Genomic DNA, 15,477 nt, shown 5'->3' with positions numbered 1-15,477 from the left:
AGTATGATGCAAAACAAAAAACAACCACAAAGATAAATTTACTATGCTGTGACATGAATAGACTTTTGACTGTCAATTAAAACTGAACATTTGTATCTTTGTAAAAAAAAAAAAAAGCTAACTATCTTGTCTTGGATCTCATGATGATGAAATGTCCGCGATGTCTTGTTAGAACTGCAGGAAGTCCTGTGCAAAGGAGTGAAAGTTTAGAATTGGACAGTGAGAGGATAGATGAGGAGCGTGGGCGAGTGTTGGAGTGTAGGAGGAAGTGTTTTTGAGAACCTGTGGAGTACTGATGACGAATAGCTTTGACAATTAAGATGGATGTTCAGGCATTTTTTGGCATGTGTGTGTGTGTGTTTTATTTTTTTTTGACAAGAAGATGGATGCAATGATAGAAAAGATTCTTGTGAGTTGCTGCATTTAAATGGGAGCACGTGGATGCTGTTTATAGTCTTGATCCTCCACATTATTCGCGTTTGATGTGTTCCAATGTGCGGTGATGACAGGCGGCATTGGACGCCGCCATTGTTTCCACATCCTCGGGCTTACTCCAAGCAGTTTTAATAGACATGCATGTGTACAACGCCCACACATGCACATGTTGTCATATGTAACGCACCGTATTTGCATAGCCATATTGTCTTTGAAGAATGCCCTGTTTTTGTTCATTTGCCATTATGCAGAAGCAGCAATTTGCACTTTTCTGCTGCTTATGGTATATAGATCTGTATGGAACTTTACCCAATCTCTGCTAGGATAACCAAATTGTTTCGACTTAATCGGAGAACGTTTCATGATGCCATGAAAATGGAGAAACAAAACATTGTCAAAGCTAGTGTGTTTGAGCAATCCCTAACGCAAATCTTTATGTTCTATCTTTATTGACAAATAACAACTAATTAAAGGCAGAAAAGTATCTTCATTGACTGCAGTGTCTTCAGTCCCGCCCACTTACACACTGAATGCTCTTTGGTGGCTATCTGAGGAGTCACGAGTGAGTGACGGATGCTGCATTTCCAGACATGCCAATGGCCGAGCTCAAAGAAACTGAGAAGGGGAAAATAGCTTCAAGAAGTAATCTGTTCAGGAACAATTGCTCGAAAGATTTGTTGTTTGAAAGAAAACCTTTGGTATCAGGTCCTAGTCAGTGCTCCATTTGCATTTTGAGGGTTTTTAATTTTCATTTATGGTTGTATTGTTAATGGACTGCTAAAAAGATTTTGGACAGCGACTATTTTAGGCGTATTCTAAATTGCTCAGTTTGTCACATATATAACTAGATATTTATTCGGTCCGATAGATGTTGATGTAATGGAAGGAAAGATGCGATAAGAACTAGTACAAAGAAGGGCAGTCTCCAGAAAGTAGCGCAGCAACAAAAAATGAAGCGATTTATATACAAAAGACTGTCACCAAGGTGAATAATTGAAAGCAGTGCATAATCCCAAGAAGGACCCTCATCTGAAAACATGCATGCTGAAAATTTGTCAACTATGGTCAAATCCCCCTTTTTTTCTCTTATTTTCGCTTCCCTTGATTACTGGAAACTGGAGAGTGATACTCATCAGTATGAATACATTTGCACACACACACACGAGCACACCTATCCACGCGCACAAAGCACGAATGGAGGGCGGAGACGCAATAGTGCTTAATGGCTCTTGGATTCACTCCAGCTCAGAGGAGATTAATGTTTAATTTCATAGACATTTTGTGTCTTGGCATCACTTGCCCTTCACGCCAGCTGTGTCTTTGTGCGGTCAGCTCCCTGCCTGTAGGTTTCTCGACCCCCCTTTTCATGCTGCCCGTCAAAAATCTGCGTCACGACAACGCAAATAAGATTTTGCAGAAAACTGTGGGCTCTTTTTATGTGCGCTCAGGCATAAAAACTGGCACATCTTGATTTTCGGGAAAGTGTAAGTCTTGTTTAGTTTGGGAATTTGGCAGACTGCGCTGCGACATGTTAGGCGTTCTGATGAACGGAAGGCGTTTTTCTGTTATACGTCCTCGGCGAACCTTACGAGTTGGTAGCTGGAAGTGGACTAATTTGCATGCGTACAGAAGCTTGAATGCATGTAATATAGGAGAAAAATCTGCAGTATAGTGAGACCACAATAGGTGAACTGAGATATAGCCCAGGACTCCTGTGGTCTGTCAGAGTCAGCAAAAGTCAACAGATATCTCTTAAGTGCACCATGGGATTTCCTTGCTATCACTGACGGGAAAACCTTTGATCACCCTTGCTCTTGCTTTCCTGCCACAAACCCTTACCTTTAGCCACACTTGTAACTGATGGCTAAAAGCTTCTCTGCAATAATTTAGCAGACAACCAATGATATGAGCTATTTGTTTCTTGATTAAATGGCTCCTGTCCTAAAGTGGAAAGTTTACAGAAAGAGTGAATAGCTCCTCCTCTTCCTACTGTGAGAAGTTACCTTTAAAGGGTATAGAGGGAACACTGCTTTCTCCTTCCCTCCCCTCTTGTTCTCCGAATGTTACACAACAGCAATTTGGCTTTTGGATGATTGCAAACTTCTTGTCCGGAACCAATACAAAGCTAGTGGGGCCCTCTCAGCTTTGATTCTTAAGTAGAATCACCATTTGAAAAAAAAAAAAAAGATAAATAAAAGACAGCTCTGAGGTTACCTCAAGTCCTTGTGTTAGGAAATTTGAGAGCAGTACAGCACATTTTCCTCAGAATTAAACTTTGACAGGCTGCTATAAATACAGTAGTGTTGTATTGTCTGTTTTGTTAGACTACTTGCTCAAGGCATTCTAACTTATTGTCAATTAAATTTGGCGCACTCTAAAAATGAAATATTCTTAATTATTTGGTTAAATCTATAAACAGGTTCCACTATAATTGAGTGTTATTCATTACAGATTGTGTTTGACATTGATTTGTTTTAGTTTAGGTGCACTAGCCAAGCCTAATCAAGATGAGCCACACAATTAAACAAATGCCATGATCCCCTTTGTCCGTGAGCGGCAGCCTGGCACGAGGGATCATCAGGGTCACATGAGCTTAGGCACGGTCTGTTGGTGAAGCGTGTTTATTTGGTTCGGGACCCCGCCTCACCCCAAAGAACTCGCGGCCTGAGTGGAGTGCCAGCTTTATCCTTTACTTGTACACTTGTGCCAAACAACAAGCAAACGCACGGCAAAGCTAAGTGAACATGAGAGGCGCATAAAAGCAGTGGCGAGCTGAACGTTAAGCAGCGTGAGAGCTGGTCAGCACCATTACTCCCAGCTTCACACTCCCCGAGGCTGACAGGAGAACACGAGGCTTCACAAGCGCACACTATTTATTTTTCTGCCCCTTTATTGGTTTTCTGACACCGGTGAAGGTTACAAGGATTCCTCTGCAACCGTGGTGATATGAATGAAATCTATCAGCAGAGTGCAGGCCCGCATGCCGATATCGCTGGGTTGGCATTAAAGACACTTCCTTGAAATGGCTATCTTTTAATATACAGGGTTTAGAAAAAAAAATGAATTATGTAGAGTCACTACCCTTTTACTTGTGTTTGGATTACTTTTCTACTTTTTTAATGGAATGGTCGTAGTTTCACCGCAGCGTGCCGACAACATTGTGCGGATGCGGTAGAACCTTGGTTTTGTGATTTATTTATTCCAAAATGTCTGACGTAAACTGAATGGTAAGAAAAAACAAAACATTGTTTCTCATAGCAAATAATGCAAATCAAATAAATTTCCCTCAAACATCCATCTATTTTCTATAGCTGCTGATATATATTTAATAAATACATCTTACAGAGAATACCTAGTCTTACATACAAACACATACTATGAAATAAATCGAATGGAGTGGCTAAATAAACATTCACCTTTACCTATATTCAAACTTCCATCCATTCATCTCCTATAGCCGCTTATCCTCATTAGGTATGCAGGCTTGCTGGTGCCTATCCCAGCTGTCTTTCGGCGGTAGGCGGGGCACTTCCTGGACTGGTTGCCAGCCAATAGCGGGGCACACTGAGACGAACAACCGTTCACGCACCCAATCACACCTAAGAACAATTTAGAGTGTCCATTACACCTACCATGCCTGTTTTTGGAGTGTGCCAGCTGGAATTGAACTTGGGACTCTAAACTTTGAGGCGGACATGTTACCACTCATCCACCAGGCCACCATTATTCAAGACTGACATATTTCTTTTCTTTCTTTTTGCCTGTGTTTTCCATCAGTTTGAATGTTTCGTGGCACCTTGTCTCTTACAGGTCAGTTTCATTGCTATCGGAGACATTCGAGAGGGGTGGCTCACAAGATATTACTACGTTTGTGTGCTGTGTTGCTTGTCTCAAGAACGCTACAATTTACAAGAGCTGTAAACACACGTATGCCGTTTATTTCCCATCGTCTTGGGTCCACTTTCACATTTAAAATGTGATCTTAAACATTATGCGCATACCTGGCTTTAGTTTTTTACTCCATTATTCGGCATGGATATTTTTCATGTGGCGTTTCAGGAAGCACACTCGGTTGGGTTGCAGAAGTGTGGAGTGTCAAAATGTCCAGGTGTGAAGTACTTTTTTTTTCTATTTCAATTCAGAGCAGAGGGAGCGCTTCTGTTTGTGTATTTGTGCTTGTGAAATGGTGGCTACGGTGCTCTTTTATTACTGCGAGCGAATTGTGTTTACCTTCTAATAGCTGTGTTTTGTCTGCAAGAGCTTGGGGTCTCCAAGGTTTTCTTCTCTGCCTCCCCCACCTGAGCCGGCCTGGGATTGATTGGTCACACTTGTGAATAAGTTTAATTGGCTTGCCTCAGTGGTGGGTGGCTCTTTAAAAAACGATGTGAAAGACCGAGAAAAGTGTTTGATTATGTAGGACTCAGCTACCTACCTCCTTTCCATTCTGCAGCTTGCTCTTTACCTTTTTTTTGGGGAAAAAAAATACCCCACCTCCTCCTTTGGCTCGTAGCGAGATTCGCTCTCATCTCCCCCTCTGGCCCTTTTCCCGGGGCTCCTTTGCTTGATAGGATTTATGTTTCACCACTACAATTGTTGCGTTACAAATATACTCACTCATGTGCGCAGTGTGCTTATTCTCACACAAGTACATTGCCTTGTTTGGTTTATGTAACATTTGTTTCTTTTTTTTTTTTCTTTCATTTTTGCCGGAAGATTGAAGACACATCATTGGCCGGAGATTTCATGCTCCGCATTTTTATTGACATAATGCAGATAAACAATCTGTCACAATGTGTTTTTATTTTGTCCACAAACATATTTTAGACATATTCGGTACTCTTACAGGAGCAGAAACACTTGTAGTGGTGAGTCATGTAAGATTCCTTTAGTTCTTTTGTTTTGATTGTTCCCTTTTTTTTTTAACCTTTGACATTCCAAATCATTAATGCTAAGTTTATTGAAACCTCAAAATAGTCGATGCGTGCATATTTGTGCACCAAATACAAAGTTTCTTTCTTTCTTGTTTAATTGCATACTAAATATGTGGGGCAGGGACATCCAGAAACCTAATGGTACTGTATGTATACCATAAGATATCAATGTTATTAAATATTTATTAATTCATTATTATTAATTCATTAATCCAACAGCTATTTTAATAATTGAGTAAATGTTTAGATCTACTGGTTTCTTTAATCTTTCACCAAGCAGACTGATTATCTTGTCTAAACAAAATAAGACGTTTGCAAACTTTGGAAAACGATAACCAGTTACTGAATCATTTTCAAATGGTTTGATGAGTACAAATACTACTAAATACTGTAAACAGTAGTTGGTTAATAAACATGAATTGGGAAGGATGATTTTGCAGTACACATGGATGCAAAATGAAATATTATCCGGTCACTTGATAAAACAATGAAATGATGGATAGAATAAATTATTATAAAGATATTGGATTACGACAGCCCTAAGATATTGTACTCCCCTAGGGGGACCTGAGGAGTACAACAAATATAATTCCTCCAGCTCCTCTAACAACTAGACAGCAAGCACTTACTTGATTAAGGTTAGTCAAAGATAATGGTGGTTGTTGCCGCCGGCCATTGTTGATCATGCCTCTGTGTTGTGCTATTTAAATAATGGCTTTCACTTTCTACTGGGTTCAATAGCGGGCCACCTCCAAAGACACACTAGTGATTATATGCTTACTACACAAGCCCATTATTGATATTTTCAGGCTCTGCGACAGACCCGCTAATTGGCAGGACTTCTTAAAGCGCGAGAGTTTGTTTATTAAGAAATCTGGCACATACTCTTCACTTAAGCTGTCATTCGTTCCGATGCGACTGCTCCACTGTTCCCGCTGCGTTGCTACAAACAAACGGTCGGGCTAATTGGGGAAATTCAACTCTCGTGTCCGTGACATGCAAGCTTTTATGTAACTTCAAAAAAAAATTGGATTATTCAAAAATATTGCATGGAAAATGTTGAATATTCCTTGAAGGTCACTGATTAGTAGAAGTATAGTCAACCACAGTAAAGATGTCATTGAAATTGTATGTATGTCTGCAGAATCTGTTTAAAGTGGGCATTGTGTATGTAAGCCAGAGTCAATGTTTGCCTACAGGCGGCTTAGCTTCCATTGTCATGCCGATGTCATGTGAGTATGTGTGGATCTGTTTGAGGATGCTTGCATGTTAAATCCTAGAGTGTGTGTTATGTTTGGATTTCTGTCGTAAAACACCCCTGGCGTAGTCAAAGGGCCTTCCTCTTATGTTTGTGCTCTCATATTGCTTGGGATGGGCCACTGAAAACATCCGTTTGTAATTGAAAGTTTTATTTTTAATAGTAATTTAATATCAGAAGTACAGTACAATAACCGGTCTGAAAATCAATACTAGTCTTTGGTTTTTCCACAAAACTATCTTCTAACTGTGTTAACTGCTATGCTAACTGCTGTTATAGCTGCCAGTCTTTTTCCAATAATGAGCAGATGACACGCTCCATCATGACTGAATTCAGAAAAAAAACATGGTGTTACCTTAGTTTTTGTTTTGTTTTGTTTTACAATCAGAACATAGTAAAGCTAGATGATTCAATTTTGCTTAGTCATGCAGCTCCATTTTTTTTCCCTGCCTCCAGATGGCTCAACATATTTTGATAAAAGGCGTGTCTGTATGTGAGATAAAGTAGTCTTTGAAATATTTCTGTGATAAAACAATACATTGTGATTACAAGGAAGACATGTTTATAAAATTATATGGAAAAAAGCGAATCTAAAAATAATTCCATTTGTTGTATTTGATATAAAGGTTGGTCATCATTATATCAAGAGAAAAAAAGCCATTTTAAGTAATCAATAGTTATTTGTAGGAGTGCAACAACATTGAATTGTTACAATTCAAAATCGTTCCATATTGTATTATAAGGCACCCCCTTTTTTTTTTAAGATCCACATCCATCACACTGAACAACATTTAGGAATGCTTTTTACAATGCCTACATTATATCTCATGACAATGTAATTTACCGAAGTATTCTATTTATGTATATTTTACATGGATTATTTCACGGAAGGACAGAAAACACCCCTAATTCTGGAACAACCTCTAAGATGTGGAAGAGGTACAGGTGTGACTGTTACAAATGTGAGCGTGTGTGTTCCCCGCGTGTGTGTGTTTTCGTGAACTCTGGATCACCAGCTCATTTTATACACCGACAGACATCAAAGAGGGTTCCAATTAACCTCGCATGTCCACTCTGTATTCCAGCCACAATTTCACCATTCCCTACCTCTCTACCAAGCATACATTCATATTGAAATGAAACAGATGGAGTTTTGCCCTCCACCGCGGCGCCTGTTTCTTCGCTGCGGGAAGATCAAACTTCAAACGAGTGGGTATAACAGAGTGGAAAAAAAATGCAAACGTGTTACTGTTTGCAGGTGCTGAGGTTGAGTGTCATCGCGAGTGATGCGGAGGTGTTTATGCGTGCCGTGTTTTTTTCCTGATTAAAGCGGGTCAAGAGGCATTCAGTTATCGTCCTCTTGCAAGTCGGCCCCAGCACGACCCGATGAGACGCTACACGAGATGACATTACGTTGAATAATCAATTTAGTGATTGCAAAAACAAACCCATTTATTATAAAACCTCGGACTTGCTGTTGGTCAATATTTGACACAGTGCTGTGTGGGATAATCCCCTGAATTATTGTATAAATCAATTAAATCAACAAATTATAATCACTATCATTCCAAAAATATTTTGATAGAAGGCCGTGTCCGCCAGCAACTATTGGGTGGTTGGGGTTTGATCCCTGTTAATTATTCAAGAAATAAATTCAATTATAATCATGGATGGATGCCATAGGTGTTTTGCGTGCAAACTTCCATAAGCAATAGTTTGTCGGCCACGTTGACCGTTCGTAAAAAATTCCGGGAGATACGCGCTGTGCAAAATCTGTTCCGCGTGGACACCGCGCGGAGGGGCGTGGTTGCCGAAATAACGTCATTTTGACGCGTGCACCGGCGACCAAACCAACACTTGAAGACAGGGTAAAAGTCATTATTAATATTATATAGTACTAATTATTTATTTTCTAAGTCTTTAATTAGATTCCACATACTCCCCGCATTATGCTCACGTATCCCTGGAAATGCAGGCTATGAAATTTCAGTTTACCCAAAGGGAAGAGGTGCCATCACGATAAGTGCTGGCCAACCTGTGTTAAACAAATCAATGTTCACTTAAAAACAAAGCCATTTTTCAATGCCATTTTTGAAAGTAAATGAAGTGTTTGAACAGTTTTCTTCTAATCGCTGCTTGTTGAACACAGAGTACAATGTTTTGCAAATTATGAGTGACTGTCAATGTTTGCGTCATATGAAACTATGGTAAGCATATTGGGACAAGTTAACCCCACAGCGTTGGTAAATTAATTTAAAAAATAAGGTTTTTGAAAAATAATACACTTGCCTTCCTCTACTCCAATCTTGTGATTGTGATTTCATTTGCAATTAAAATTTTCAAGGTCATTCTTCCCACGGAATTTTTTTTAACAGACACAAGCAACAAAGTAATCTGTACCACAATACACATAATCAGATTTATCAAGTATAATTGTTTTGGTCTTAAAGGTTAATTCATAATAAAAGGCAAATAAGCCACAAATTAATATGAAACACAGTTAATTACTTCAATTAGAGTGGTTAACTTGTTTAGCACTTGTTGAAAATTCTACTACAAGTGTAGCATAAACAAAAACATAACTCAATCTGTTACAGGGCAGATAACAGTTACACAAACAAATGTGTGACTTTATCGCTTCTACCTTTCATGTTTCATGAAACAATGAAATGTAAATTGTGATTTTGAATTGCATTCATTTTGTCCAGACCAAATTTATTAGTCCTCCATACATTTCTTTTTTAAGCATCTCACCATAGACCACAGTTCTGTTCTTTTTTTTTTTTTTTTTTTTTTAAGCATCTCACAGCATCATCTTCAACTCAGATATTCACAATTTTACCTCATCCCGGCACGTAATTCTTTTAAATCTCTCCCGCTCATTCACACAGACAACTTCAATTTCCGACGTGTAGGCGGGAGACCGTGGGAGCCATCATGGGGGCGAAACGGGTGTCACGCATGTGAAATGGTGCTGAAGAGCGGGACAGTCATCCCAGTGCTGATTGGAGATAGCATATGAGGAAACGATCGTAGACGCTGTATACTTTTAATATCTCGCCTTTGTGAGGAGCGACAATATGTGCTAGCCACATTCATATTTCATTAATACACTTTGTTGTGCTCCTCCCTGATGGCCTTTTATTGTCTCCTCTCGAGATTGCAGCCATCTACTTACCTCAGCTGGTCTCACCGTATTACCTGAAAACACGCTTGGGTGCTTTGCTATAAATAGGCTTTTCATATTGTAGTTTACCATACATTTAAGTTATTGGTTTAAATTTACACTTGCGATTCTACTGCGGCCGCATTACGACTCCTCCACGTGTGCAGAATAATGCATAGCATTGACACACATGCTGACATGCAAATTGCTTGTAGATAAAATCACAGCCGTGTGACTGAGAGGACAGGTGTAGGGAATAGAATACCAAAGCAACAATATTACAGTATTTCATCACTCGTAATAAGTGTCAGCGTGCGACGATGTGTGGCGTTTATGTGCGTGGGAAGGTTTTTATTTTATCGCATGTTCGCCCTCATATTGTTTTCTCCACCGCTTTTCAATACAGACCCACGCAACGGCAACACAATGGTAGAAAGAAGCCTTATGTAACTCTCTGGCCTGGAGGCGAAGCAACTCTAGTAGTTTAAATTTGAGAATTATTTGTTAGCTCAACCACTAATCAAGAGCTAATTTTATAGTGATTTGAGGCTCTACTGTCAGTTACAAGTCACACTGCTACAGATCGAGGTAGAATGGCTCAAATTGTTTGTCATGTGCAAACACAATCACAATCGCAACTCAACATAGGACGCGTGTAACAGAAGACCTAATACCCCCCCCAAAACTTAAAACAGTCTGAAATGTTTTGTTTAAAACATCACTAGCAATCTTGGGACTGATGGATAACCAATTCAAGTTTGAATTTATGCATAATAAATACGATATTGTAAGCACTCTCACACGAGATCAAGTCTTTAGGCAGCCATCTTTGTGACCCCGTACACCGACCATTGTAGTGACGCGTTGCAGCGGAGGCAGTTTGACGCCAACAGAAATGAGAGCAATTACCTAAAAATGCCTGAAGTGGGAGGCAAAACAAACACAACCAACCCCACAGGTCATGACAGTTGTTGATGTTTATCGTAAAGCGGTTTAAATGCCATTGAACTTTGGCAGACATACAGTTGCACTCGTAAGATTTCAAACCCTGATAGCATGTACACTTTTTGAATATGTATTAGCACAATTTTATCCCCCCAACTGATTTTCTGTTCCCACAAAATGGTCAGCTCAGCTGGGTGAAGATGCAGAGCCCCTTTCAAATGACTCTCTTTTAAAACTCCATTTTGATCTCATGTCGGTTCCACCGTGTGTAAGCAGTGTCCATAGCCTCTTTCACAAACAGCACGCGTCTCTTTAACCTATCAATCCGGGACAGCAGCTTACCCGCTATGTTCATCATCCAAAGTAAGCGACACAGAGTTAGTACCATCATCAAGATGGTACTTGCTAATCACATTTGACAGTGCGTGGCCTTCTCTCGCCAGCCTGCAACATGCTGAAATAAACACTTTTTCACCGCCGCGCCAGAGGTCCGCTTGTAAACGTTCTCGCTATGAATAATTCACATGTACTCAGCTGAATTGATCAAGATGGAATCGTACTGTATTGTATTGTGTACGTCAACTTAGAATTTTTGGTCTGCTGAGTGGGGAAAAAGAATAAAGTGGTTTGTACTGGATTGAATTTGATAGTGGCTCCTTCTAGGACATGATTGAAGTCTTTAATGTAATGCAGACCCAACAAAGGGACGTGGAGGACGATGGGTCTATTGAGGTGTGTACGTGCGTGTGGACGGCTGGGTTCCTTTTAGAAGACAATGCAGCCACATTATGGATTAATATCGGCAGCGAATTGGCAATGAGGCGCTCGTGTCTTTCAAAGTTATTAAGCTGTTTCCAGTAATCCAAAATCCATGAGTACCCTTTGTGTTTCTGATTGTATGCTACAAGAAGTTATTCATACAAAAAACTCCTTGCTAATGGGAAGTATTAACGGAAAATCTATCCTCAAGCGGGCCAGACAGGTACAATCATACTACATCTTATACAAGTGGCAAATACGTGTAGATTTATTCACCAATTACTGGTGAATAAAGGGATTAATCCTAAATATATTCTTGAAAAAAAATAGATTAAGTAAAATAACTTCCTTTTAGTTCCCCTGTATCCTAATATTAAATATCCGACTAAAGGAAAATGCCCCAATCAATGTTTGGGGTTATACCACTTTGCAAAGAGTGCAGTCAAATGTGAATGATTGCATAAAATAAAATGGAGCGTTGGTGTCATTTTGGACACTGGGCGGGACCCACGAAATGATATACGCACATGACAGAAGACGTTGGAAGCTCACAAAGAGGAGTCATGATGTCACTTATAATCCGCCCCTTGTGAATCTCTTTCGGGAAATGGAAGGATTTCTACCTGTGCTGTGTAGTAGCACAACAAAACTAGAATGCGCACGCTAGTGATGGGCTCTACATTCCGTCACTTAAGCAATTACGAAGCTTTTCATTTTTGTGATGCTTCACGAAATAACCTTGTGGGCCTGATTAAACCTCCTTGAGGGCTGGATCCAGCCTGTGGGCCGTACCTTTGACATCTTCGCTGACTTCCTGTCCAATTTGAGGCATGGGTTCTTGAAACATTGCTTTAATGTTGGGTTCGGGTTGCTACTGACAGTTTTCAGGACGTTCTCATGCGGGATATGAAGCTCCGGTAAAAACCTATGAGTTTCAGGTCACATATGTCACATGTATGACATTCAAACATTTGACTACAAGTGACAAACATATGCCAGCTCCCCAATTGGCAGTTAGCTTGTTTTATTAAGTCAAGAAGCTAACACATCAGTCTTCTGTAAATTTTCAACTCGTCCTCCTTTGAGTCACGTCTTCATAAATGGACGGACTTAAATGTTCTCCACAAATAGCAGACGAAAACAAATCCTATGTTCATGACACAATAACATTTGCGGGTAAGGCAAAATGTGGCTTCTAAACTATGTTCCCCATTCAAAGAAAAATAAGACACGCTCTAATGTTCTTATTCATTTCTTACCATCCTTCGATGATGGCTGAAATGAAGTCTAGAGAGGTTTATTGATGGTCTTGCGTGATACAAATATGACAATTCCGCATTGGAGCACGCTATAGCAAGTTAATTACTAGCACTCTAGCAAGTTAATTCCTATTATTTCTTGCTTGGTATCAAACATGGCCGAGTTTCCGCTACCTTTTGATTTTGTTTTTAATCATTTTAGTCTTTCAACTGTGAAGGGGGAGGGGACTATGCAGCATGTCTTCTGGTAGCCCGCCATTAAACGTTAGCTATCCAAGTGAAGAAATAATCAAATCTCATTCATCCGGCAGCGTTTTTAATTGAGTTCATTTAAGAAAAAAAATGCTCCTCGTGCTTTTGACTCCCAACTCTCCACAATGGAGGCCTTCTCAGCTATTTATTCTTGATCATTTCAATTCTGCTAATGACAGCAGATGATATTTTTTGAGCATGAGTGCATAGACGTCTAACTGGTTCACACTATCTCCGAGCTCATTGTGTTTGAACGAGCTCTTACCGCTTCCCATTACACGGTGGTACAGGGAAAATTATCTCATTTATTAGACGGGAAATAAGCAACACAGGTATTAGAATCGTGCTCTAACTCTTCCCGTCTCGCAGAAGCACAAAAGCGTTTGTGGTGACAGGGGGTGATAAAGTAGAAAAGTTAGCTCAAGGAATGAGCATTTCATGAAACATTTTTGAAAACATTTTTTTTTTTGGGCTGGAGCTTTGCAAATGTATGCGCTGCGATGATTGGGGGCTCCTAAGAGGATCATTCTTAGCCTTCAAGTCAGTCTGGTCCAAAGTCCCTTTTTCCTTCACGTAGTCAAACGGCAGTACTGTGTGTACATTTCTTTTCTGAGTAATCAAAACGATCATGCAAAGTCTGCATTGCAACAAATAACCCCTGATGGCCTATTTTCAAAGGAAGTCTTCTAAACGGCTACTAAACGTATTTAGCCATTATCATTTGTAAAAAGTAGAGATTTCGTCGATAATTCATTTGATGACTAGATTATTTTTGTACGATGAAAAACTTTAGAAACACTTTTCACAGCTTGTAACTATTATACGACCAAACACAGAAAATAGGTGAGATGCGATTGTCGTTACTTGAGTATTGAGCACGTGATGGCTTATTCAGTTGACAGCAAGTGGGAAAAAAACGTCTTTTTAAAGGTAAAAAATATTGACATTTTACCGATGAAAATGTATGAATGAGTTTGGTAGGATTCCTTTAAGTGACCAATTATAATCGACAGTTTCCAACAAGATCTAATGTGGGAAATTTGTCTCATGACTTTGGCAATTTACAAAACGGCTTTGTGAAAAGAACAGGTAATGAGGGACACCCTTTTGATAACGTGGTTGTTCAACCCAGTTTAGCGTTGGAAATGCAGACGATCTTAAATGAGAAAAGCGAATGAGACAGAAAACGATTGCGCTTTACTTAGTCGCAGTGTGTTTTTAGAGCCCTTCCGAGAGCACGACGTGACACTTATTGTCACACTTTGTGCAAAATGCTGATTGACAGCGTTCTTGAAAGTCGCCTTTGGTTTCTGCAACACAATTTCGGAAGATTGAAGCCGCCTCTGTGTGTCTCCGCCGATTGTTTTCCTTGTTCTGAACCGTCTGATAAAAGCCAAGTTTCTTTTGAAAGCAGAATGGTGAGCAATGTGGGCTCACATAATGAAAGGGTTTTGATGTAATGTCAGAGCTGTCAAGTGAACAAAAGGCAAAGCAAAAGTGCTTGAGATGCTCCTTCTCATGTCTGTTATCTGAACAAGGACTTTTAACCACTATTTGTCCTGCCTGCCCAGAAAAGTCAACTGTTCTTAGATGCACTGAGTATTTTATTTTATTTTTTTTCTTCCTCGCAGTTTTAAAAGCAGCCAATAATGCACTTCCTTCTCTGGGGTTTCTTGACACTTCGATGTCTTGTGTCATCTTTCACCACTTGATGAAGTGAAGGACAGGCCGTGATCTAGGTGGCAAATGTACTAACACAGAAATGTACTAACACACAAAATAAGCATGTTGTTGTTGTGTTTGTAGTATGTACTGTAGTGAGGTAGAATTCCACCATTAAGAGTTTTCATTTTTTACATTTCCGATCAAATGGTTGCAAACTCGCCTAATCCACACTGTTTGGTTAAACAAAAAATATATATCTCCAATACTCGGGCTACTGAACTCTTTATATTTCCAATGATATATGTTGCCGTTGTCTATGGCCATGCTTCTTTTTTCTGGCGGGTGTATCTAATCTTCTCACGGTAGTACTTGAGATTTGGTTGTAAGCGTGCACGGTATATGATAAAAATTAGGCCTACAGTACTGATATGCACTCTGTTGACCGGTCGCGATAACACTTGATGTCATTGTAGATGCCTATGTGTGAAAATGGCTTCAAGCACCTCCAACCGCGGATAAAGTTGTTATTTATTTATTTATTTTTTTCCAACTCAGTTAAAAATAAACAATGTGCCCAAATCAACCAGTAAAGAACATATTGTGCCATTTTCAACCCGCTGTGGATTCAGAATGCTTGGCGACGCCATTTTTGACCTATGACAGTTTCATTCACTTGACATACAAATAGTAACGTCATGACAAGACTTGAAAGGCTTGTTTTGAAGACGTCTCACTAAGTAAACCTTGTGGAGTCATGCGTTATCATTTTGTTGCAATGTAGCATCACAAAGTGATGCGACAAAGGAC

At 39.7% G+C, this 15,477-nt stretch overlaps 1 protein-coding gene across 3 annotated transcripts in view; it reads left to right on the top strand.

Annotated features, from left to right (window-relative positions):
• cacna2d2a (calcium voltage-gated channel auxiliary subunit alpha2delta 2a) overlaps positions 1 to 15,477 on the top strand; it is a 134,793-nt gene that overhangs the window by 9,573 nt on the left and 109,743 nt on the right. The window lies entirely within an intron of this gene.

The sequence above is a fragment of the Hippichthys cyanospilos genome, chromosome 9 (assembly GCF_059441005.1).
Source record: "Hippichthys cyanospilos isolate Australia breed blue-spotted pipefish chromosome 9, RoL_Hcya_1.0, whole genome shotgun sequence".
Classification (NCBI taxonomy): domain Eukaryota; kingdom Metazoa; phylum Chordata; class Actinopteri; order Syngnathiformes; family Syngnathidae; genus Hippichthys; species Hippichthys cyanospilos.
This window is presented reverse-complemented; position numbering and strand designations above follow the sequence as displayed.